We start from the raw sequence: 27,745 nt of genomic DNA on the forward strand, positions 1-27,745 counted from the left end.
GGAGGGAAGGATCCTTTCCTATATAAGAAAACCTAAGAGGAGAAGGTGGGGGATGGCTATATGGAGATTGCGGGATGGAAATTTGGGGAGGAAGCAAATGGAAAATCTGGGAGAGGAATGTGAAATACCGAATGAGCTTTGGGGTTCCAGATATAGATCTAGGAAAATTGAGACCTGTTCTTGGAAGTTTTGGGCACGGGGGCCAAAAGGTTTCACTTTTGAAGCCTTTTGGGTTTGGGGTCCGGAAAGACCGATCCCAGACAGGCTGGGAGGAAATTGGTTGGTTTGGTATCCGGAGAACAACATCATCCAACATCATCCAGGAACCGACACCAACTCAGAAAAACCAGGTAAGTACATATATCTAATTTGATTTGTTTAGTCATAAAATTGGAAGGCATATTCTGTACATTTTGCTAGAAATGAAATTTTATGCAATTGTAAATACAGTATGTTAGAAATGAATTTAAATGGATAGGCATATACTGTTAGAAATATTTGTAAATTTCAATAACGAGCCCTACATATGGTATCAGAGCTAAATTCAAACACTTGGGACCTTAGCGGCTACCATCGTATAGTGGGAATTATAACTAATAAACGTAAGAAAGTTTTCCTATTTAACACTAAGTGTTAAGTTTGCATATTCAAAACTTTTGGCACAAGGGCAGATAGAAGATCACAACTGCGCAGAGAAGTTGACATTCTGGGCATAACTACAAAACAAAATTAACCCAGTGATTAGGCCGCAGCCTGAGCAAGACAGTGAAGTAACTTGAAGAGTATAGAAGTATTGTTCTTAAAAGGACCGAGAGGCTAGATTAATAGCCATTCAAGGTCGAATCCTTTAGTAAAAGGAGCAAGGTTCTGGGCATAAATATTAAGGTCTGAAATCACCTTTCAAATTAAGAACACGTTGTCACCTCAGTAATCCGAAATCATCAAATGGCTAGTTAGCTAGCAAGTAAAGGACCTAGTGCCGAGTTGATTAAAGGCACTGTAAGCATAGTTAACAGGATCATCTTGAAGCTACAGTCACAAGGACCAAGACCGAACTACGGAAGATCTGTTACAGTCATATATATAAAGTCTGAATTGTAGACAATGGTATAGTAGCCGAAAATATGTATCCAAAAAAAAAATGTCATCCCAACATTTATAGTTCTGTGCATAAACAAATGACCGAAAATTCTAAGTTAAGACTTTGAAGCAAGCATACCAATTTTCAGAAAGGAAGTTGTTATTATCTGTAGTCTGTATTCATAAGAATCTAGGCATCTATATAAATAAGATCCGAGCCCATGGTAGCGAAGAAGCCAATCATATTCCATCAGTGGTGGGCTTCCTTTAGATGTTTTCAAAGAATGGGCACCATCAGAGAAGAATCTAGTCACCTTACCTGGGTATTGTGTAGCTGGAACTATTGGGCATAAGCTGATGCCTGGCAAAGCAACAAGGGTGAAGTTGGACAAAAAGACATATATTGAAGTTCGTTGTCAGGTTCTATACATATAATATCATTCAGTGCACATACTGATGCGAAAGGGATTATGGATCTTGTGAAGCATGTTTCTCCGCGACATACAGTTCTTGTCCATGGTGAGAAGCCTAAAATGACCTTACTGAAGGCCATAATTTCCTCTGAGCTGGGAATTCCAAGTTATGATCCCATGAACAATGAAACTGTTGATATTCCTTCACGCCATTCAGTCAAAGTTGATGTCACAAAAGAATTCCTTAGAAAGAATATGAGCATGGCTAAGCACTTAAATCAAGGTAAAGTAACTACTTTGGACTTAAGCAAGCAGAATACAAAAAAATCTTCAAGAACTTCTCGTCAGAGATAAAATGCCAGCTGAGGGTATTGTCTTAAATGGGAAAAGCAGAGAAAGTAAAAGTTCTCCATTCATCAGAAGCACTGGATACTCTGGAAAAGGAGGATCACAAAGTTGAGTTTATCTGTTGCTGTCCAATATACATCAACAGAAACAGGGAGATAAAACCAAAAGCATTGTGCAATTCTGAGAGTGAATTATGGCCTAGCTTTGAACCTGAGGAACCTGCAAGGAAGAAACACTGTACCACCTCCCATGAAAATGTTTCTCCAGATTGGAATCGAGACAATGATATGCAGCAAAATCAGGAATTTTCATTTCATTCCCAAAGTTCAGTTGGCCACCCTTTAGATTCGATACGAGATGACAATACAGAAATGGAAAATATGAATGTTAATGTTGGTGCTGATGTATCATCAAATTCTTCAGACTTGAATATTGACGTTAAAATGTCTGGCTTAAATTTACTTCATGCTGTATATTTAAGGTTAGTAGGATTCCTAGGAGGTTTGATTTTTCAGGAACATGAAGGCTGTATACAAGGACAGTCACTTACTATTTCTATTTGTTCAGATAAGAAATGCTTTTACAGGACATGTGATTGTCCGGAGAAAAGTCAATTGGCAGATATCCTACGTTGTAGTTGGTCCAAGAAAGATAACAAGCTTGCAGAAAAGGTACTTTCAGTACTTAGAACCATGAGCATAAATCTAGAGAGGGAATCATTTTAAACGGCCAGCTGAAATGTAACAGGCACCTTTTAGAGGTCATTTTTACAACCATTCAAGATTGTACAATATATTTTCTGTTTACAATGCTGCTGATGGAGCAAGATGCAAATATTTACATTGAATACATAAGAGGCCGATGTATCTAAGAATTTTCGAATTGTACAACTTAGGTGCATAATCTAACATTTTTGAGATTAATATTAAAGACCTTCTAAAAAAAAAAAAAAAAAATGATAGAAAGACGGACACAGTGAATTCAGATGACACAGTGAATTGTCAGACTACAGAGAAGGTTTGAAGTAAAAAGGCTAATAAACCTGAATTCAGATGAGAGAATTCGGATGACACAGTGAATTGTCAGACTACAGAGAAGGTTCGAAGTAAAAAGGCTAATAAACCTGCTATTATTCCTATTGGTATTGCTGGTAGTCAGGCAACAGAAATTGATCTACCTGCAGTTAGTAATGCTAGTCAGGCAACAGAAATTGATCTACCTGCAGTTAGTAATGCCGAAGGTGAATTGGAGGAATTGAATATCATAAATTGAGCTACCTGCAGTTAGTAAAGCCGACGGTGAATTGGAGGAATTGAATATCATAAATTGAGCTACCTGCAGTTAGTAAAGCCGACGGTGAATTGGAGGAATTGTAAGGAAATGCGGCAGGCTTATGAGGTTCTAAGGTTCCAATATGATACATGTTTCGGTTTTTAAAGTTTAAGGGCCATGTGAGGCGACGTTTGGAGGGCCAAGTGGAAAGGTCGTAGTCCCTCCACATTTCATTTCATAATATTCACACGTCAAACGAATTAAGGGAAATTGAGAGAAATTTTGCTGATTAGTGGCAGTGACTCACATGAGTTTAACACGTTGATGACGCAGAGGCGTTTAAAGCATTCCAAACTTTGTAAAGAATTTTGGCATAATTTCCCTACTTAATCAACACGTGAGTGTATGTATATTCCCAAGGCTGTTGATATTTCGGTTATTGCCGACCCGTAGATTTAATGGTTTTGGAGTTAATGAAGTCAGTTCACAATGATGGGCATCTGGAAAAGTCAAATTCCTGTTTTATAGTGAAGGCTGCAAAGAATTTAATATTGTAACATTTTTGCTTTAGCTATATTTTTTTTATTAAATTATGCACACACAGAATATAACAACATTAATTCTTCTTCTTTATCTTCAAACTATGTGTTAAAGAATTAACCAATGCTGCTATTTGTTATATCAAATCGACATGAACAAGAAGTACTAGAATCTACCTAATCAAGAAGATAACATGAGCTGAAAATCAATTCTGCGGATAGACCAAATTTTGACAGCTGAAAATTTATGCGCTGTGATTATTAGACTATGCTAACTCTTTCAATTTCGTTATCTCTCCTCAGCCGGAATCCCAGATTCTTGATGACCGTACGTTGGTGCTTTCCGTTGAGTTCAATATAAGTTTGGCCTGTGGCGCAAAAAAAAAAAAGGGGGGGGACGTAGTAAGTGTCATGAACATTTTATTTCAAAAAAAAAAATATGGTATTATTTATTTACTAATGACCATTTAATTTCATGGGTATGTAATTATTAATTGTTTAAACTGGTCAAATAAGTATAGGGGACGTTTTATTTAAAAAAAATAAAATTTAATGGAATATTGGGAATTTCAAATAAGAAAGTAATTAACCATTTTAATAATGATGAGATTAATGTATTTAATAGAGGGCCTAATTTTTCGATTGCTCTAAGACAAATTTTAATTGAAAACATCATATGTTGTATAGAAGATAGTCATACAATAGTAAGAACGAAGAAGATAAGGAAGTTATAAAATTCCATCGTGCAATAATCTTTAGAAAAGCCAAGCCATTTAAAATAACAGTTATATATAATATAAAATATACATACACAATTATATATAATATAAAATGAACATAATATATATATCCTATGTCATTGTATATAACGATGGCCTTATAAGTCTAAATCTAAGATAATGTGTTTGTAGCTGTTTGGAAAGTATAGTAAAACAATATAATTCTGTGAAAATTTTAAAATCAAACAAAATCATTAAAATGACAATAAACATTGTATATTATAAAATATGCTCATTTCTTTTCCTATCAAGATGGGTATGTGAGATCGGGAGATGAGGGGTGTAACATTGGAGTTTGTATTTTATTTAAGGATTATTCTATAATTATATTTATGGAATTAAATTAAAATATATCTGGATTGAATTGAAAAAAAAAAAAAAATTCAAAAGAACTAGATCTAGGAGAACAAAATTAAGTAGAAGATTGTATAAAGTACACAGAATGAATCAAGCCTTGTGCAGAGAAGATTGAGTTGTGACTTTATTATGAACAGATTATCGCGTTATTTAATGAATTACGAAGCTCGAATTTTCTCTTTCCAAGAAAATAAATAAGTAAATAAATAAGAATTATCAAATATGGATCCCAAGTAAAGGTTTCAAACGTTCACATGGCATTAATCATGGATTCTCCCCAATTCTAATTTGGATAAGAATGACAACCTAATGCAAATGGGTGATTATCCTTAGTTTTCATAAATAGAAATCCATTCACATATTAAATGAAAGATGTTAATCTAGTGAAGAATATGTGGATTTTCAGCCACGAGTGAGAAGTAGCCAAGAAAATAATAATAATAAAATAATTTAATACGGTAAGTAAGTAATTAAGTAATTAATTTTAAATATTATAAAGCAATAAAGTAGAAATGAAAGTAAAAGTAGTATAAGGTGACTTCAATGTATTGTAAGCAATTAGTATTAAAGTAAATAAAAGAAAAGGTGAATAAATTTGGTTCATTAGTCTTTAGGATTAAAATGAATATTTTGATAAATAAATGATTAACAAAGGTCATTTATTTTATTTTACATTCTATAAAGACGAAACACACATGTGAGAGATTTCAGGGAATGAAATATATATATATATATATATATATATATATATATATATATAGACGAATATTTCATAATTTCAATATTAAATCAGGGTGTGCATAAAACATAGTGGAATAATAAATAACCCAAATAAAAATGAAAGTGAAAATTAGGAAAGGAACAAATTTATAATAGTATGACATATAACTATGATTTCCAGGGAACTATATATATAAAAGTAGAGTGAAAATAAATATGTTACAAAATATAAAAGAATATAGAGTATATCTTTAATAGTTAAAGTAAATATAAAAAGCAATGAGGGCATAAATAAACAATAAACTAATGTATACTCTATGGTAATTGAAGAGATAAGGAGAATCATAAATAACAAGGTCAAAGGAAAATGAAGAAAAAGAAAGCAATCATCAAGTAAAAATATATATATATGTGTGTGTGTGTGGAAATAGGGAGTAATGTTAACAAATAACACTAGTTGCAAGGTGGGGGAACTATAAAAGTGATGTAAAAGTCAAATAAACTACAAGATAGCAGTACAGAAGGGTGTCTAAAGGGCTTATAATATGATAATTGATACATGAAAGATAGCTAAAGTGTCTAAAGGGCTTATAATATGATAATTGATACATGAAAGATAGCTAAAGTGTCTAAAGGGCTTATAATATGATAATTGATACATGAAAGATAGCTGAAGTGATTGTTGTATAGGGAAAACTTGATACAACATGATAAGGATAATAAGTGTTAATACATAAAGAATATAAAATTTATTAGCAATATCATTATAGGAAAAGTGTATAATAGATAAGGCTTTATTTTATCTTTACTTTATTAGCCATATTCTTGAGACTGTCATTTTGAAATTTTCCATAGCTATGAAAAGATACAGAGGAGTATGTTATTTCAAATTATTATGGTTTATTATGTATGTTACTTAAATCTGCATGTATTGTTGATTCATGGATGCCCACATAAATTATGTTAGGATGAAATTTCTACATATGATGTCTTACTTATGAGCATGTGTGACTTTGATGAAAAACCATAGATTTCCTATCATTGATAAAATGGATATAATAATAGTGATCACACTTTACTATTTTGATGTGAAAGTTAATTGTAGGTATATCAGCTAGACATAGCCATGTATGCCATATAAACTTAAAATATATACCATAGGTATCAACAAAATATAAAATACTAGGAAAGGGTTATTTGAATATATTTTATGAATATATCAATGCATATGTTATGATGTGTGGACAAGTATTTATGTTGCAGATGTCTTCATCACCCTGATACGCTATACAAGCTCTGGTTAAATCCCGGATACCAAACCAACCACGTGATGACAAAACTTTCAAGAACAATTGAGGCTCAATCAGGTTCCATGATAGGGTGTTCAGCTTGATCCAATTAGGAGGGGTGGAGGTGTTGCCCACCGTTTATCCTCCAAAACCCGGAGTCATGGGAGAACTGTGCGAGTTACGCTCCCCTAGACGTGTGATGATGACTGCCGGATGCCTACAAAATATATAGGTCGATACAATCGACGCTATCACCCTTGAGGTTTATGAATGGTTAGATCGGTATAACCGATGCCATGGCATAATCCAGTAGAGGACGGATAGGATGGGAGTGGAAGAGATTAGGAAGGATAGGATGATTATAGAATAGCTTGGGAACTCTGTTGGGGCTGAGCATGAATGTTCAAAACAACTGTTAAAATTCTTTTCATTACAAATAAGTATTCAATCGCGGAACGCAATCCTTACATGATGATACTAAACACTAAAGTAATTACCGATATACTATATAAACTCTAACTTCGGGACGAAGTGTTTTGAAGGAGGGGTGTATGTAACGACCCATTTCAACTTACAAGTAACATAAAAATATTAGCATGTATACGAGGCATGCATATGATAGCTACATATGCATGCATTGCATGCACTGCGCTAGTATGCATACTAACTTATTATGAAAATTCCCAAGTAGGAGAAAAAAATGAATTAATTATTGAAAGCACTGTAGTAGTATTCATACCAATTTAATTATATGAAGTGTTTATGTATGGGAAATAAATTAAATAGTAAAATAATTAATTAATACCTTATTTATAATATATTAATTTATTTTCATTAATAACATTTTAATTAAATAATAAATAAATAAGGTTAATCAACTTATCCTTTGGCATGTCATGTTAAGTACTTTTAAAAAAAAAGATCCTCTTCCCAAAGTCGGTTGAAGCGATAAAGATCAAAATACCATTTATTATATATTTAAATAAAAATATAATTTAATGTACAATAAAGACAACCGACTAGAGTAATGGGAATTTAAAAGGATAAGGACAAGGTTGATTGGAGGAAAAAAGGGTGGGATTTCTTCGGAGGGAAGGATCCTTTCCTATATAAGAAAACCTAAGAGGAGAAGGTGGGGGGATGGTTATATGGAGATTGCGGGATGGAAATTTGGGAAGGAAGCAAATGGAAAATCTGGGAGAGGAATGTGAAATACCGAATGAGCTTTGGGGTTCCAGATATAGATCTAGGAAAATTGAGACCTGTTCTTGGAAGTTTTGGGCACGGGGGCCAAAAGGTTTCACTTTTGAAGCCTTTTGGGTTTGGGGTCCGGAAAGACCGATCCCAGACAGGCTGGGAGGAAATTGGTTGGTTTGGTATCCGGAGAACAACATCATCCAACATCATCCAGGAACCGACACCAACTCAGAAAAACCAGGTAAGTACATATATCTAATTTGATTTGTTTAGTCATAAAATTGGAAGGCATATTCTGTACATTCTGCTAGAAATGAAATTTTATGCAATTGTAAATACAGTATGTTAGAAATGAATTTAAATAGAAATGAATTTAAATGGATAGGCATATACTGTTAGAAATATTTGTAAATTTCAATAACGAGCCCTACAAGAAGGATGCTACTAGAAAATTCGCTGCGGTCATACCAGATGCAGAAGGGAGAACAGATCGACACCTTCCTCGGTCGATTGAAGGAGATCTGGGATCAACTGACTTCCTTAGGGGCCACGTCGGATCAAGAATTGATGGTGAGAACAACCCTGAACGCAGTCTCTGAAGAGTGGGAGGTGTTTTCCCTGAGCATAATGAGCAGGGCGACCCTTCCAGATTGGGAGGAAATCTGGGCGGCTCTTCGCTAAGAAGAGATCAAAAGGCTAAGCATGGTGGGAAGCAACAGTAAGGGGATCGGAATCAAGAAGGAGGAAGAGGAGGATGCTGTCCTAGCATCTTGAGGGAAAGCAGGAGAAACGGAAGAAGAAGGACCTCTCCAAGGTCAAATGCTACAACTATGGGGAACTGGGTCACTATGCGAGCCAGTGTCCAAGGAAGAAGAGCAAAGGAGAGGCTTCCGAGACCAAGGTTGCACCAGCAAGGGTGGAGAAGGAATTGGAGACAAATGATGACTGTGCCATGAGTGCTCACACGCCACTTGAGCGGAAGTGGGGAGACATCGAGTTGTAGTCAGACGGACTACAGGCAATGAGGGGCATGATCCTTGAGGTACCCAACCTCTTGGATTATACCTGGCTACGAGAGCCCCGAAGAGGAGTAGCAGTACTGGCGGATGTCAGTAGAGACGTATGCGGATGGAGCGACAAGGGGAGCTACAGTGCAGGATTCCTAGGACAACATGAGGCAACAGTGCGAGATGCATAGAGTTGTTGCTGCAACACAGAGGTCAGAGAGGGAGCACTTGTCAGCAACAAAGGTGTTGATTTGGGGTAGCATCGGATGCGCTTTAGCCACGAAATTTGGTGGAGAGGTTGGGGCACATGAGATCTCCAATATCGAGAAAGGGTTTGGGCAGATTCTAAACAGATCAGGAGATATTAAAATAATGAATATTTTAATGGAGTCCCTAAGTCTAAAGTTAGGGAAAATAAAATATTAATGTGTATTAATATGGATCTGTGTTAGAGTGGTCCAAAAGACATGGATCAAGCCAGATCTAATCTTAGCCATTGATTAGGGACTTAATCTCGGCCGTTGAGATGTCAATAGGAAAGGTATAAGAGGAGGTTTGAGGGTCACTTGGAGAACACACCAGATAATCAGTCATTCTATTCTCTAAAGCGGGGTTTGCTAAGAGAGATAGAATCAGTGATCGGGAGAGCAACTAAGGGGCATTGAGTACAGAGAAATAGAGAAGGCAGAGATTGTGCCGAGAGTCAGCACAGTAGCCAAGGAGGGTGACGCAGAGCCAGCAAGGGCTCACGCAGGGCCACGCAGAGGCAGCCACACAGAGCCAACCTGACAGAAGAAGCCGAGAGCTGGGCAGAGCCTCAGAGAGGCCAGCGTTGCTGACGCAGAGGGCCAGAGGGTTGAGCGGACACATCTGGGGTGACGCAGAGCTAGCGTGAGGCCAGCTGATGTAGTTCACAGAGAGGCAGTTGGGCAGAGCTAGCGTCTAGAAGGCTGCTAGCTGATGTAGTTCACAGAGAGGCAGTTGCTAGAGTCTAGAAGGCTGCAGAAATATTGCAGAGTGGAGCTGGTGAGGTACTGTAGTCAGAATAGTACCTGACAGCGCAGGGCCAGAGGAGTTATTACCGAGGGTTTCAAGCAGAGGACCCTGGATCAACAGTGCAGTTGCACAAGACGATCAGAGTAGGGGGCATCTCGACAAGCAGTAGAAGGATTTCCATGAGAGAAATTAGGACTCAGAGGGAGTCTAGAAGAGAACTTCCAGACGGGAAGTAGAGATTCAGAGGAGTCGAACAGAGAACTTCCATGAGGGAAGTAGAGGAGCGTCATGGCACTACACGGGGGTAAGAGCCTAGGATAGACTGGACGGAGCATCAAACTTCGCAGTCTGGAAGGCCAGAATCTTATCAGTGCTTGACAGGAATCGTGTGAAGAACTTCGCCTTGAAGGTTATAGCTATCCCAGTCGACCCCATTGATAACGACAAGTACGAAGAGGCGATGGCGAGGGCCAAGTGCATTATCCTTGACGGGGTCAAGGATCATGTGGTATCACATATAGTCGAGAAAGAAACAACAGTTGAGATGTGGGAGGCTCTTAAGAACCTGTACCAACGTACTTCTGTGCAAAGAAGAATGCTACTTGAGAACCAGATGAGGTCGTATTAGATGAAGAAGGGTCAATCGATAGACACCATCCTCGGAGGACTGAATGAGATCCGAGACCAGTTGACTACTATAAGAGCTACACGGGATCAAGAGCTTATGGTGAGGAGAGCCCTGAATGCCGTCTCACAAGATTGGGAAGTGTTTGTCTAGAGCATCTTGGGTAGATGAACTCTCCTACCTTGGGACGAGATGTGGGCAGCTCTTCTCTAGGAACAGATTAGACGACAATCAAAGACAGGTAGCAGCAGCAAAGGGATCAAGGTCAAGCAGGAGGAGGAGGATGTGGCCCTAGCAACTGAGGGAAAGCAGGAGAAGCGGAAGAAGAATGATCTCTCCAAGATCAAGTGCTTCCACTGTGGGGAGATGGGTCATTATGCGACCCAGTGCCCAAGGAAGAAGAGTAAGGGAGAGTCTTCTGAAACTAAGGCAGCGCCGACATGGGTAGAGAAGGAAGTTTTGACAGATGATGACTGTGCCATGAGTGCACACGCACCACTTGAGCGGAAGTGGGGAGACATCGAGCTGTAGTCAGGCAGACTACAGGAAATGAGGGGTAGGATCCTTGAGGTACCCAACCTCTTGGATTAGACCTTGCTATGGGAGCCCCAACGAGGAGTAGCAGGACTGGCTGAGTGGGTAGAGACGGATGCGGATGGAGCGGTAGAGAGAGCTACAGTGCAGGAGTCCCGAGACAACGCAGAGCTAGCAGGCTGCAACAGTGCGAGAGGCATAGGAGTGTTGCACCAGTGCAGGAAGGCACAGAGAGGTGTGCAACGGTGCGAGATGCAGGGAGTTGTTGCAGTAGCGCAAAGGTCAAAGAGGGAGCATTTGTTAGTGGCGGAGGGAGTTTCAGCATCAGTGGGTGTCTCTAGCCCAATAGGGAGGTCAGTTGGGAGATCAGTTACTTCTCAGTAACTGAGTTGTAGTGCAGCAGTGGGCAACACGATGCAGCGTGATGAGAGGAGGTGCAATGCGGATGCAGTGCTGGGAGAAAGGATTAGCAGCAACACGGATGCAGAGGGAGCTGCCGTACAGATGCAGCAGTGGCAATGGCAAAACCTTGGGCAGCAGTATAGAAGGCAAGAGTGCAGGATGTTGGGTAGGAAGGCCTCGCATCAACACAGGTATCAATGCCGGACGATCAGAGTAATACTCAGTGAGGAGTATTGCTAGAGCACAGTCCTCGCTAGGAGGGAGTGTTGATTTGGGGTAGCATTAGATGTGCTCTAGCCACGGAATTTGGCGAAGAGGTTGGGGCACATGAGATCTCCAATACCCAGAAAGGGTTTGGGCAGATTCTAAATAGATAAGGGTATATTAAAATAACTAATATTTTTAATGGAGTCCCTAAGTCTGAACTTAGGGAAAATAAAATATTAATGTGTATTAATATGAATCTATGTGAGAGTGGTCCAAAAGACATGGATCAAGCTAGATCTAATCTTAGCCGTTGATTAGGGACTTAATCTTGGCTGTTGAGATGTCAACAGGAAAGGTATAAGAGGAGGCTTGAGGGTCACTTAGAGAACACACCAGATGATCAGTCATTCTATTCTCTAGAGTGGGGTTTGTTAAGATAGATAGAATCAGTGATCGGGAGAGCAACTGAGGGGCATTGAGTACAGAGAAACAGAGAAGGCAGAGATTGTGCTGGGAGAGCAGCATAACAGCTATGGAGGGTGACGCAGAGCCAGCAAGGGCTCACGCAGAGATAGCCAAGTGCTGCAAAGAGCACCAGAGGGGCCAGCGCAGCTGATGCAGAGGTTCCCAGAGCTGACGCAGGGCCTCCGTGGGCTAACATAGGACTAGAAAGGCTGACGCAGGGCCTCCGTGGGCTAACATAGGACTAGAAAGGCTGACGCAGGGCCAACGTGAGACAGAGAGGGGCTGACATAGTCCAGTTTGGGAAGACGTTGGGGTTGCAGAGCAGTTTTGTGCTAAGGAGCTGCAGGAAGGATTTTCGGGGTTTTAGCCAAGAGATTTCTCTCAAACTGTGAGGTATAGCTGCTAAGGAAATTCTCTGTTGGGTAGGCCAGTTTCGACACCTAGATTGTACTTTGATATTGCTTAATAAGAAAACCCTCAGATAGCTGCACCGATTTTCCCGCATTGGGTTTTTCCGGGGACATTGGTCCAAAAATAATGGTGTCATGTGGTGTGTTTGTTCTTGTTTCTTTTAGTTGCTGATTTGTAATATGTTGAGCATGCATTGGTGTTTATTTGTAGTATTTACTTTGTAAATAACTTGTTAAAGAAAAATAACAAGTAGGTAGGAATAAATAAGAAAAAATGCATGAAGGGTTTCTAAACAAAGTAAACATAGAAACTTCAATAAGAGGGAGTTTCAGCATCGAAGGTGTCTCTAGCCTCACAGAGATTGCAGAGTTCGGAGATCAGTTACTTACTTCTCAGTAACTGAGTTGCAGTGCAGCAGCTAGCAGTGACAGTGTTATGGGCAGCATGAGGAGAGGGGTTGCAGTGCAGATGCAACAGTGGTAGTGGCAGGGCCATGGGCAGTAGCACAGATGCAGAGGGAGCTGTCGTACAGATGGAGTAGTGGCAGTGGTAGGGCCATGGGTAGTAGTACATGATGCAATAGTGCAGAGGATATTGGGCAGCTGACCTAGCATCAACACAGGGACCAATGTTGGATAATTAGGGTGAAGCTTAGTGAAGAGTATTACTAGAGCACAATCCTCGCTAAGAGGGAGTGTTGATTTGGGGTAGCATCAGATGTGCTCTAGCCACGAAAATTGGTGAAGAGGCTAAAGCACATGAAATCTCCAATACCCAGAAATGGTTTGGGAAAAATCTAAGCAGTTTGGGAGATATTAAAATAATTAATATTTTTAATAGAGTCCCTAAGTCTAAACTTAGGGAAAATAAAATATTAATGTGAATTAATATAAAAGTGTGTTAGAAGGGTCCAAAAGTCATGGATCAAGCCAGAGTTAATCTTAGCCGTTGATTATGGGCTTAATCTCGGCCGTTGAATTATCAATGTGAAAAGTATAAGAGAAGGCTTGAGGGTCACTTGGAGAACACACCGAGTTGATCAAGATTTTGATTTTCTGGGGCAGGGTTTGCTGAGGAAGTCGAAAGAGTGATCAGAGTTGCAGCTAAGTGGTAGTGAATACAGAAGCAGAGAGGCATAGATAGTACCAAGAGGATCAGTGCAAAAGCCAGGAGAGAGGGATGCAGAGCCAGCGAGGAGCTGTGCAGTGCCTCGGGGAGACAACATGGGTGACGAAGAGGCTCTAAGGGCTGACGTAGTGCCTCCATAGGCTGACGCAGGGCAAGTTAGGGTGACACTGGGCAGACGCTAGGCCAGAAAGGGCTGACACAGTCCCTAGAGGCTAACGCTGGGGTTGTGTGGGGCAGATTGGTGCTGGGAGCTGTTGGAGTGTTTATCTGGGGTTTCAGTCGGAACATCCGTCTCTGATTGAGAGGTACTATTGCCGAGATTATTCTCTATTGGGTGAGCTGATTTTGGCACCCAGATTGTATTCTGAAACTGCTTAATAATTAAAAACCTCAGATAGCTGCACCGGTTTTCCTGCATTGGGTTTTTTCGGGGACATTGGTTGAAAAACAACGTTGTCACTTGTGTGCTTGTTTTCTTTCCTTCAGTTGATGATCTATAATGTGTTGAGCATGTACTTGTATTTATTTTCAGTATTTACATGGTAAATAACTTGTAATTAATCAGAACAAGTAGGCAGAAATAAATCAGAAAATTACATGAAGTGTTTCTAACAGATAGACATAGAAATTCCAACAATGAGAAGGTTAGTAATATAAATTTAAAAATGATCACACCTTTTTACATGAAGTGGACTAGTTACAAATCTTTATACATACCTTGAGTTTCTTCCTTTACAAACCTTGTAGGATTTCCTAATTGAAGGGCTCCCTCTGAATCTGTTTACATCTGAGAGAAGATGGAGGCTTCTTGAAGAACTCCTTTATAAGATCAACTTTTCTATATGTACCTACAACACTTGTTTGACAAGTACTACAAAAAATATTCAAGTACAAGAATATGATTGTTGCCTAGGGTTTTCAAATTCATACCCAAAAAAGATCATATCTAGGGTTTTTCAATTATCAATTAGGGTTTCTATTCAAGAATCATCTAAGGTTTATAATTCAAAAGTCTTTCAACAATTCGAGGTCCATAAAGACATGTATCAAGAATCTAAAGCATCCTATATACATTTGTTCATAAAAACAATTATATGTACCTCAAAGACAAGGATTACATACCACAGTTTTCTTCAAGATGGCACGATCTTCTTATTTTGAAGACTTCCAAAAGCTTCCTTCAAAGGTACTGCAACCTTTATTGATTGTTATGGTTTTTTCTAGAGTAACACTAAACCAAGATATTCTTTACAAGGTAGCCAACTGTAGGTTCTCAAACTTTTGATGATTATACTATAGATCACAACCTTCCAGCATAGTTCTTTTGTAGTGAGCTTTCCTCAATGTGATGGACTGCTTTATCATGATTTTCTTCAACGAATTTGTATTAATACTGCAATCTAGATGACACTGTAACTCTTTGATCCTTATTTTTATGGTGGCTTGCAATGAGGTCTTCTAATGATTGTTGACTATTGTAGATAATGGATTATACACAAAAACTTCTTTGTCTAGCCTTTTATTACAGAATTGTCCTTTAAACTTGTTGAAAATAGCAACAAGAAATGATAAAAATAGAATCCAGAAATTCCAGTTTAATTGTCCTTGAATTAAACTGAAAATTAAAATCGAATTCTATTCTCATAGCAGCTTGTAATAGTTAACTAGAGTGAGTTGACTTAGTTAACTTAGGAATTTCGAGTTAGAATTCTTTTTAAGTCATGTATATGTTCTCCCTATATTATTGGGGTCTAGGATGAGTTAAGTATGAGTTGTAATTTGTTGACTCAGTTTACTGAGTTAAGTCCAGTTAAATTAGTTCCAACCTATTTGAGGAACTAATAGTGAGTTAACAGTTTGCTGGTGCACTAATGCATTAACTAGTGCTACTCCAGTTAACTGAAGATTCCCTCATCAGAAACTCATGCATGTCGATCCTGAGAAAGACCTAGTTGAGACTAGAGTGTAGGGACAATGTACTATTTGTTGTATAATTTTCTGAGTTGTATAGATCATGCATGCAATTAGAGAAGGAGCTAATTTTGGATTGTACAATTATGGATGAGTAATTTCCCTTTAAATACGAGCTAATTCTCTCAGAAATTGTGCAAAGAATTAGAAGCTTGGAGGCTTGGAAATTTGGCTAAGTATTGGCCAAAGGAAGTCATTAGGTGAAGGATAGGAAATACTTGTGCAGGTTAAGCTCAAGGTTGAGTAGAGCATATTGTATTTATCCAAATTCTTTGACCAAGGGCACAAGGAAATAGGAGACTTGGAGAGCAGAGAAGAGGCCTGGATTTGGCTTGAGTTTGCTTGTGAGCTGGGAGATTGATTTTACTAAGTGCTGAGATTGTTCTTGTGAGAACAAGCATTGTATTATTTTGGATTTATGATTAATGCAATATAGATAGTGGGGTTTTGAGTTGTGGCTCTCCCCGAATATTTATTGTGTTATGTGCCATTGATTTGTCTTCCTCTTGTCGATTATTGTTTTGCTCGATCTTTATGGGCTTTTGTTGTAAAGAATAGAAGTAGATTCTTGTCTCTTATTTTAGTAGATTACATGAGCTTGTGAATCTACAGGATTTTCTACATGGTATCGGAGCAAGATTGTTTTTTGGGCTGCAAGTTTGCAGAGCAGATCTGAAAATTTTTGTGCAAAATTTTTAGAAACAAATAGCAGATTTGGATTCCTTGCGAAAAAATACTCAAATTCAAAAAAAAATCGGCCGAATCAGAGTTCAGATGAGGGAGATATTGCTGATTTAAAATCAACTCTTTTTCCAGAAAATTCCGTGACGACGGGACAGAGGAAGATATGGTGAGTCTTGCTCTTCTTGGACTCCCAAAGAGTTGGCATAGTTATCAAGACTCTGTCAATTGTCGAGAGAAGCTGCCAGATTGGGAACAACTGTGGTCGGATTTGATGTAGGAGGAGATTAGGAGGAGCACCAGAGATGGGACCTCTTCCAAGGAAGTGGAAGAGGATTGTGCCTTAGCGAGTAAGGCAAAGTGGGCCAAGGGAAAGAAGTCCCAAGGCAAGGAGGGCGGAAAGAAGATGGACTTGACGAAAGTCAAGTGTTTTCACTGTCACGAGCACGAGCACTATGCCAAGAACTGCCCACAGAAGAAAGCAAGCAAGGAGCCGACAGTAGCGGCAACAGGTGAGGCTCTAGCTTCACAATTCAAACTTGATTTCACTCTCATTGCATGCATGGTCGGCACTACCATGGGAGGCGTGTGGTATCTTGACAGCGATGCCTCATTCCATATGACGGGGAATAGAGATCTCTTTAGTGATTTTGAGGAGAAAGGCCTTAGGCAAAGCATAGAGTTTGGAGATGACGAGAGGTAGAGAGCTACCGAGATCTGTATGGTTACCTTTCAGAGGGATTCTAGCTCCCCTCTCAGGATCACAGATGTGATGTATGTTCCAAGACTAAAGAAGAATCTTATTTTGTGTCATTGATCGTACCTTGCTACGAGAGCCCAAAGTACATGGTAGTGGGAGGAATCAGTGGGATTGGTGCAGTCATAGATCAAAGCGACAGAGGCTAGAGTAGTTAGATATTGAAAAAGCACAAAGAAGGGTTGACAATAATGCAGAAAGATAGAGTCAACAAAAGAGGAGTTTTTAGTCAACAGAGGCAATAGTAGTCAGAGACTTTGATGACAGAGGCATCATTTTGATTCAGGTTGGTTGTTTTTTGTTTGTTTGTTTTTGGAGTTGTTGGAGCAACAACACTAGAGAGAAGTGTTGCATGCAGAACATTCCAAAGGTTCAGGATCAGGATCGAGTTGAATTCCTTTCTTGTTGAGAGGGAGTGTTGAAAATAGCAACAAGAAATGATAAAAATAGAATCCAGAAATTCTAGTTTAATTTGTCCTTGAATTAAACTGAGAATTAAAATCGAATTCTATTCTCATAGCAACTTGTAATAGTTAACTAGAGTGAGTTGACTTAGTTAACTTAGGAATTTCGAGTTGGAAGTCTTTATGAAGTCATGTATATGTTCTTCCTATATTATAGGGGTCCATGATGAGTTAAGTATGATTTGTAATTAGTTAACTCAGTTTATTGAGTTAAGTCCAGTTAAATTAGTTCCAAACTGTTTGAGGAACTAATAGTGAGTTAACAGTTAGTTGGTGCACTAATGCATTAACTAGTGCTACTCCAGTTAACTGAAGATTCCCTCATCAGAAACTCATGCATGTCGATTTTGAGAAAGACCTAGTTGAGACTAGAGTGTAGGGACAATGTACTATTTGTTGTATAATTTTCTGAGTTGTATCGATCATGCATGCAATCAGAAAAGGGCCTAATTTTGGATTGTATAGTTATGGAGGAGGAATTTCCCTTTAAATACGGGCTAATTCTCTCAGAAATTGTGCAAAGAATTAGAAGCTTGTAGGCTTGGAAATTTGGCTAAGTATTGGCCAATGGAAATCATCAGGCGGAGGATAGGAAATGCTTGTGCAGGTTAAGCTCAAGGTTGAGCAAAGCATATTGTATTTATCCAAATTCTTTGACAAAGGGCGCAAGGAAATAGGAGGCTTGGAGAGCAGAGAAGAAGCCTGGATTTGGCTTGAGCTTGCTTGTGAGCTAGAAGATTGATTTTACTGAGTGCTGGGATTGTTCTTGTGAGAACAAGCATTGTATTATCATCTTGGATTTCTAATTAATGCAATACAGATAGTGGGGTTTTGAGTTGTGGCTTTCCTCGAATATTTATTGTGTTATGTGCCATTGATTTGTCTTCCTCTTGTCGATTATTGTTTTTCTCGATCTTTATGGGTTTCCGCTGTAAAGAGTAGAAATAGATTCTTGTCGCTTGTTTTAGTAGATTACATGAGCTTGTGAATCTATAGGATTTTCTGCAAAACTAAGGCTTTTTATTGTTATTGAATTGTTAGTCTCCAATGCTGCTTTGATCACTGGACTACAACTTCAAATGGAACTCTGCCTACAGTTTGAATTTATTAATGTGTTACCTCCTGCTGTCTCTGGATCTATCTTTCATGCTTCTTACTGTAGTTTTGATCATATGTAGTATTGTCGTGCCTTTACTTAGAATTTTTTATTTCGGATCTCAGAGGTGACATAGAATTCAGATTTTGATAATAATTTTCAGTCCTTGTAGACTTGTCTTAGACCTTCGATCTTTTTACCAAGATTCTCAGCCTGCCTTAGGCTAATAGATTAGCCTTTCATATCTTTAGAACAAATCTTCTAGGCTTTCAAAAATTCTTCGCTCTTCTTGTATGGGTCCGTGGTTTAGTCACTGTGGTGAGAGCTAATACATGTGCCCAAAATTTGGTTTTCTTTTCACTAGGAACTCGGTCCTAGATAGTTGCCCTTCTTTTCTTGTTTTTGAAGTTAATGTGACCTTTTTACTGCCCTTTATGCAAGCGAACCAAGCTCTGAAACCATGTTGAGAAATCTAGGGCAACATTTAGATTAGGGTTCTTTAAATGATTTATCTTAAGTTGACAAGTTCTTGTGATGTCTTTTAGTTATTTTTTATTATATTAGTATTCTTTCCATCATCAAGACAAATGCCAAAACAAAGGAAGATATGTAGGCACTTGAAAACCCAGTCAAACTCCTTGTAATATTCCTAATTAGCCATGGCTAATTGGAATATTCGATTTTGTTCAATTTTTGTCTTCTATAGTTATTTGTAAATAAAAAAGTGAGGAAGGGGGACATAACTCACTTTTAGAATAGTCACTTCCTAGTTCACAACGTTACGACTTCAGAAATGGAGCCCATGCAGACACATGGAGGGACTGTGCAAGAGGGAAGAAACACGTGGCAAGAGAGGAATCACGCAGGAGGTGAGCCACAAACACAAGAAAAAACACACAAGATGTAGGCACTCAGCCAAGGCAAAACCCCTAAGAAGGGGAAAACCCAGTCAAACTCCTTGTAATATTCCTAATTAGCCATGGCTAATTGGAATATTCGATTTTGTTCAATTTTTGTCTTCTATAGTTATTTGTAAATAAAAAAGTGAGGAAGGGGGACATAACTCACTTTTAGAATAAAAAGTCACTTCCTAGTAGCACAACGTTACGACTTAAAAGGGAGCCAAGGGGGCCAAAGGGGGACGCAGAAATGGAGCCCATGCAGACACATGGAGGGACTGTGCAAGAGGGAAGAAACACGTGGCAAGAGAGGAATCACGCAGGAGGTGAGCCTTGGGATTGAGAGAGGCAAAGGCTATAAAGGAGAGAGGAGCCCCCTCATTTTGATTATTCATTTATGAGCATTTGTGATAGTCATTTCGACTTAGAGCACACTGGCTGTTTAGCTAGTCAGCAGCACTGCTAAGTGCATTGAATGTCTCCGTTCTGAGATCTCACCCTTAGCCCCGGGGGACTTCGAGTGCCTGCTCGGGCAAGGTATTTCCATTAGCATTCTAGCAGTAGTTTCATTAGTATTCCAGCAGCAGTTTCATCAACGTTTTGGAGGATTGCGCAGCACTGAGAGGGGGACGCAGTTCTTTCTGGCAGGAGTCTGGATTGAGGGTTTGCAGTAGGATTTGTGCTGAGAGATTGAGCCAGGGATCAGCCCTTGTATATTGGAGAGTTTTGGAAGAGGTTTTAGGCAGATTTCTAGAGGGTTTCATTCAGTAGCAGCGCAGAGCATTGAGGGGTTGCGTAGAACCCCAAGGGGGTGGTTTTCGGGGGTCGGCCATTTCAGAAAAGCTTTCTGGGCTTTTCTGTGTTTCTTGAGTAGAGTCCAATTCCAGAGTTTCAGCCTTTTCTGAGGAGGGGAGCAGCCCCAAATCCTCATTTGATTTCTAGCAGCAGCAACAGCACAACAGTTCTCCAGCAGCTGCGACGCAGTTCAGAGAGGGGTCATTCCTTTGCTATTCTGAGTGTATTTCTTCACTTGCCTTGTGCAAGTCGAGGTGCCATCTTTTTGATCACCTCCTGTACTCATTCTATTACTCAGTATAATAAAATGGCTTAGTATTCTCTCTGCATTTCTTTAGTATCTGCGTATGGTTATAATATTATATGTTGCACCATTGTTATTTGTATCTCTTGAGCATTTTCGGCAATTATACCACTTGTGTGTTTCTCCTATACTCTTAAACAGAGTCTGGAAAGGGCCAGGTAGCCTTGGATCTCGTCCTCTTTTCAGAGGCGACATATCTGGTAAATGCCCTCCTAGTCCATCTCTGGTTGGAGTTTGCTTGTGTTTGAGGAATATTCCTGATAAGGGATAATACAGTGGTATCAGAGCATAGCCTGTGGAGCTAGCAATCTATGACACCGGGGGAAAAACCTTACTTCTGTTACAGAGGTCGGAGATACAGAGACATTGGGCATAGGTTGGAGAACACTTATGGAGAGGGAGACTATGTTCCGGTGGTGGATGCAGAACAGGAGGAGCCTGTGGTGGACGCAGAACAAAAGGAGCCTGTGGTAGACGTAGAGAAGGAGGCTCTGATGGCAGATGATGAGGGGAAGATATTTGCGGATATGCTCCTCAAATCGGTGCAAGATCTGTCGAGGCAGATTGAGGTGATGGGGCAGAGATTCACGGCAGTAGAGGCTAGATAGCATGAGAGCCCACGAGTTTTCTAGGTTGGAGAGGGATCGAGCGCATCCCACCATTTGCCAGAGTAGCATGATACTGCGCAGCAGGTGGCTTCACATGCCCCTACACGCTATACCATGCCACTTTCTTAGGAGCAAACACAGGGGCCGTAGCCAAGCAGGAGGCAGAGCCCGGACATATGGGCGATTATTTTGCAAAGTACCAGGCCTATGGGCAGGAGTTCAGGGAAGCCCTCTCATTCAGAGATTTTGTTCAGCTCTAGTGAGATAGCAGACCCCGCGACCATCACAGAGGGTACCGACATTACCATGATGGTGACACCCACCGTGCAGCGAGTAGATTCCACTTGCCTACGTTTGATGGTTCATCAAACAGTTTGGCAAAGTCTTGGGTGGAGAAGCTGGACATTTATTTCCAGCTTAACCAGATGTCAGAGACCAAGGCCATCAAGGTGGCAACACTGCATTTGGATGGTGAGGCCCAAGATTGGTGGTTTCATGGGATGGTTACACTCGGGCACTCTACAGTGACGACATATGCTGAGTTTACCAGGAGATTGATGGAGCGATTTGATCGGAGGGATCCAGAGCAGCATTTTGTTGAGCTGACGAGGCTCAAACAGACAGGGAGCCCAGAGACCTACATTGCAGATTTCTTGAGGGTCTCCGTGATGGTGCCAGACCTATCCACGACGCGGAGGGTCTATATGTATGTTGAGGGGTTAGCAGAGCCACTTCGGGGTCTAGTTCGATCCACTAGACCAGCCACACTCCAGGACGCTATTAGTAGGACCCGGGACTTACAGGATGTCTTACCCAGGACCCGGACACCTTACCCCCAGAGACAGACTTTCCAGTCTAAGGGGAAGGATGTGAGGATTCCACCTCCAAAGGGGAATCCAGGACGAGTACAGATTGACGACGATGTCAGGAGGGAGCTGACAAAGAAGCGGTTGTGCTTCACATGTCAGGAGCCGTGGGCACCAGGACATAGATGTGCTGCTGGCAAGGCACATTTTATTGAGGTCTTCTACAAAAGTAGTGGAGAAGAGGATGACGAGGATGATGTGGAGGCAGGAGATAGCCATGCCATACGGGACCTTTGCCACCTCCACCGCCAGCAGCAGGTGGTGCATCTTTTGCACCCACCGGAGGGGCCCTTGCAGCCTTGCGAGGAGTTCCCAAGTATCTGATGCTACGCGTACGAGGGATGGTACGTGGCCAGCGAGTATCAGTTTTGGTTGACAGTGGGGCGACCACAACTTCATCGATGCACAGATGGTTGAGCGGAGAGGTATATAGATAGAAAGCTTCGATGGGTTTTCAGTCTTGGTCCCAGGAGATCAGACCATGACGTGTGCTCGTTATGTTCCAGAGCTTTCAGTGATGATGGGCACCTACATATTGACTGACCACTTTTTCGTGGTCGATATTCCAGACACCAACATGATACTGGGTGTTCAGTGGCTTATCACTCTAGGGAAGGTCACGATGGATTGGAAGATCCTAGAGATGGAGTGGGATGATGAGAAGACAGGGAGGCGTGAGAAGGTACGGGGACAGCACACATATCCGCCTCAGACTGTTTCAGCTCATCGGATGGAGGTAGTCTTCCGGAAGGGAGACATAGAGTGGGCAGTGGAGTTGCGTGTATCAGAGGCAGGGACTACAGGGCAGACGATACATCCAGAGATACAGTCCATCCTTGATCGGTATGCCATAGTGTTTGGGGAGATTCCACCAGGACATCCACCGGATCGAGGGTTTGAGCACACCATCGAGCTTGAGCAGGGCATACAGGCAGTGATCACCACCCCTTATAGGCACTCCAAGGCCTATCGAGATGAGATTGAGTGGGCTATCCAGGAGTTGTTGGTTCTTGGGCACATTTGACCGAGCACGAGTCCTTTTGCTTCTTTTGTGGTGTTGGTGAAGAAGAAGATGTTACATTGAGGATGTGCATTGACTACAGGGCCCTGAACAAGAAGACCCTGAAGAACAGGTACCCCATACCTAGGATCGATGAGTTGATGGACGAGTTGAGAGGAGCACGGTTCTTCTCAAAGATTGATTTGAGATCTGGGTACCATTAGATTCGCGTGAGGGAGCAGGATATTCCCAAGACCACCTTCAGGTGTCACTATGGGCACTTTGAGTTCTTGGTGATGCCTTTTGGGCTAACAAACGCCCTAGCTACGTTTCAGTCCTGCATGAATCACATCTTCCGTAGTCACTTGAGGAAGTTTGTGTTGGTGTTCTTTGATGATATTCTCATTTACAGCAAGACTTGGGAGGAGCATCTCCAGCACATTGAGATAGTATTGTGTATCTTATAGGAGCAGCAGTTCTATGCCAAACTCTCCAAGTGTGAGTTTGGGTTGACGGAGATGTTGTATCTAGGACACATCATAGGGGTGGATAGAGTGAGAGTCCACGAGGAGGAGATCAGGGCCATTAGAGAATGGCCGGAGTTGAGAAACGTGACAAAACTTTGAGGATTCATTGGCATTTGTACTTACTACCGGAAGTTCGTCAGAGGTTTCTCACAGCTTGTTGCACCCCTGACAGATTTGACGAGGAAGGGGGCATTCAGTTGGTCAGATACAACGCAGCGAGCCTTTGTTAGGCTCAAGGAGGTTATGAGCAGTTGCCCAGTGCTTGCATTGCCAGATTTTACGCAGCCATTTGTTTTGGAGTGTGATGCGTCGGGAGAGGGGATCGGCGCAGTGTTGATGCAGGGAGGTCACCCTATAGCCTTTAAGAGCTAGAAGCTCCTTCTGCACGAGAGGTTGTATTCTATATACGACAAGGAGATGCTGGCCATCATGCATGCATTGGCTAAGTATCGACAGTATTTGGTGGGTAACAGGTTCAGGGAGAGGACTGATCACAACAACCTCAAGTTCTTTTTGGAGCAGAAGCAACTACAGGAGAGGCAGCAAAAGTGTATCAGTAAGATCCAAGCATATGAATTTGACATTGAGTATGTCAAGGGTAAGAACAACGTGGTACCAGATGCCCTTTCACGTAGACCAGCCACGCTGTCTCTTATGAACTTGGATACAGAGGAGGGCTCGACTCTAAGTAGAGTACTCCAAGGACAGTTTGCATGTGAGGTTCTGGATGGGCAGGTGGCAGATGATAGGTACAGGGTGATCGATGAGATCATCTATTACAGGGACTGGATCTTCTTAATTGAGGGGTCACAGCTCAAGAAGAAGATACTCCAGGCATCACATGATTCACCATTGGCAGGACATCAGGGGTTTACCAAAACCTACAGGGCCATTAGAGAGAGGTTCTCATGGAGGTGCCTCAAGGAGGACGTACTCCAACACATCCGGGAGTGCGATGTTTTCCAAAGGAACAAGGGAGAGATGAGCTATCCCGCGGGTTTATTGCAGCCTCTTCCCATTCCGGAGGGGAAATGGGAGAGTATTTCGATGAACTTCATCACAGGGTTGCCCATGGTACAGGGAAAGGATTGTATCTTTGTCGTCGTTGATCGACTGACGAAATACGCACATTTTTTTGCCATATCCGCACACTCTACAACAACACAGGTGGCCGAGCTGTTCTTCAGAGAGATCTTCAGGCTACATGGTCTTCCTAAGACCATCGTCAGTGATAGGGACAGCGGTTTCATGGGCGGGTTTTGGCAGGAGCTTTTCCGGTTGGGGTGGGGATGGAGTTGACATCGAGTACCAGTTATCACCCACAGACGGATGGGTAGACAGAGATAGTTAACAAGTGGCTAGAGGGCTACTTGCGTAACTATGTCAGTGGGCAGCAGCGATCATGGCTGAAGTGGCTGCACTGGGGGAGTACTGCTACAATACTTCACATCACATGTCCATTGGTATGTCACCATTCTATGCATTATATGGGTATCATCCTTTATCTTTTGCTGACGTGATGTTTGGTGATAGCGAGGCTCCTAGAGCGAAGATTTGGATCCAAAAGAGTCAGGATATCCTCCGAGATCTCAAGGATAACATGGCTACAACGCAGAACCAACAGAAGCTGTATACCGACAGGGGTCGGATGGAGAGACAGTTCGAGGTAGGAGACATGGTCTACCTACGATTACAGACATATCGACAGTCGTCACTGAAGCAGAAGGGGGCTGAGAAGCTCAAGCCCCGCTTTTATGGGCCATACAAGGTGATACACAGGATTGGACAGGTTGCATATGAGTTGGAGGGTAGCAAGATTCATAACGTTTTTCATGTATCATGCCTGAAAAAGGCATTGGGGCAGCAGGTGACAATGACAAATGAGCTACCACCCATGGATGATGAGGGGCATCTGGTATTGCAGTCGGAAGCTATCATTGATACCAAGGAGAGGCAGCTGTGGAGCAGGACGGTCCGGGAATTCTTGGTGAGGTGGAAGAATTTGTCGTATGAGGATGCCACTTGGGAGAGTGAAAAGATCTTGCAGCATCCATCACTTCAGTTGCTTGAGGACAAGCAACATTTTGCCGGGGCAGACTGTAATATTCCTAATTAGCCATGGCTAATTGGAATATTCGATTTTGTTCAGTTTTTGCCTTCTATAGTTATTTGTAAATAAAAAAGTGAGGAAGGGGGACATAACTCACTTTTAGAATAAAAAGTCACTTCCTAGTAGCACAACGTTGTGACTTAAAGGGGAGCCAAGGCGGCCAAAGGGGGACGCAGAAATGGAGCCCACGCAGACACATGGAGGGACTGCACAGAAGGGAAGAAACTCGTGGCAAGAGAGGAATCACGCAGGAGGAGGTGAGCCTTGGGATTGAGAGAGGCAAATGCTATAAAGGAGAGAGGATCCCCCTCATTTTGATCATTCAGTTATGAGCATTTGTGATAGTCATTTCGACTTAGAGCACGCTGGCTGTTTAGCTAGTCTGTAACACTATTTAGTGCATTGAGTGTCTCCGTTCGGAGATCTCACCCTTAGCCTCGGGGGACTTCGAGTGCCTGCTCGGGCAAGGTATTTCTATTAGCATTCCAGCAGTAGTTTCATTAGTATTCCAGCAGCAGTTTCATCAGCATTTTGGAGGATTGTGCAACACTGAGAGGGGGACGCAGTTCTTTCTGGCAGGAGTTTGGATTGAGGGTTTGCAGTAGGATTTGTGCTGAGAGATTGAGTAGGGGACTAGCTCTTGCATATTGGAGAGTTTTGGCAGAGGTTTCAGGTAGATTTCTGGAGGGTTTCATTCAATAACAACGTAGAGCATTGAGGGACTGCGCAGAACCCCAAGGGGCTGATTTTCGGGGATCTGCCATTTCAAAAAAGCTTTCTGGGCTTTTCTGGTTTACTTGAGCAGAGTCTGATTCCAGAGTTTCACCCTTTTCTGAGGAGGGGAGCAGCCCCAAATCCTCATTTGATTTCTAGCAGCAGCAGTAGCACAGCAATGCTCCAGAGTCCAGCAGCTGGGATGCAGTTCAGAGAGGGGCCATTCCTTTGCTATTCTGAGTGTATTTCTTTACTTGCCTTGTGCAAGTCAAGGTTCCATCTTTCTGATCACCTCCTGTACTCATTCTATTACTCAGTATAATAAAATGGCTTAGTATTCTCTCTGCATTTCTTGAGTATTTGCATATGGTTATAATGTTATATGTTGCACAATTGTTATTTGTATCTCTTGAGCATTTTCGGCGATTATACCACTTGCGTGTTTCTCCTATACTCTTAGACAGAGTTTGTAAAGGGCCAGGTAGCCTCTGAATCTCATCCTCTTTTCAGAGGCAACATATCTGGTAAATGCCCTCCCAGTCCATCTCTGGTTGGAGTTTGCTTGTGTTTGAGGAATATTCCTGATAAGGGATAATACACTCTTTACTAGTAGAACCAAATCAAAATGAGATAGACCAAGACCATGACACAATCTTTCCTCCTTCCATAAAGTAAGCTCCTGAGAATCTTCTTTCAAAATTCTATACTTCAACAGAACCAATAGACTTCGTCCTTTTGTACTTTTGCAATCTTTGGTCTCTTGTATCTTCTCTATGCTTTTGGTCTTGCAATGCATCAGATCTCTGTGATACGATGTTCCTTTTATATGTGACAGAATGAAAAATAATTTCGACATCCTTTTCAACTCCTTTTAGGCTACTTCGCATCGTTCTTCTTTACTGAAAATTTCGTAAATCAAAGTTGCTTGTCTCTACACTAACTGTTGAAGTTTCTAAGTTTACTTATTTTAGAAACCCTTTATGCACTTTTTCTGATTTATTCCTACCTACTTGTTATTTTTTTTTAACAAGTTATTTACAAAGTAAAAAATGAAAATAAACACTAGTGCATGCTCAACATATTACAGATCAACAACTAAAAGAAACAAGAACAAACACACCACATGACACCATTATTTTTGTACTAATGTCCTCGGAAAAACCCAATGTGGGAAATGCGGTGCA

The 27,745-nt window shown here is 41.1% G+C and overlaps 1 protein-coding gene and 1 pseudogene across 3 annotated transcripts in view; both read left to right on the forward strand.

Annotated features, from left to right (window-relative positions):
• The window catches only part of LOC149205393 (uncharacterized), a 393,121-nt gene that overhangs the window by 283,486 nt on the left and 81,890 nt on the right, over positions 1–27,745 (forward strand). The gene's annotated exons all lie outside the window — the stretch shown is intronic.
• Positions 423–2,701, forward strand: LOC149205395 (uncharacterized; annotated as a pseudogene).

This window comes from Pinus tabuliformis, chromosome 1_2, assembly GCF_031772625.1.
Source record: "Pinus tabuliformis cultivar Carrire ecotype Pingquan chromosome 1_2, CPIR1, whole genome shotgun sequence".
In the NCBI taxonomy this organism is placed as follows: Eukaryota; Viridiplantae; Streptophyta; class Pinopsida; order Pinales; family Pinaceae; genus Pinus; species Pinus tabuliformis.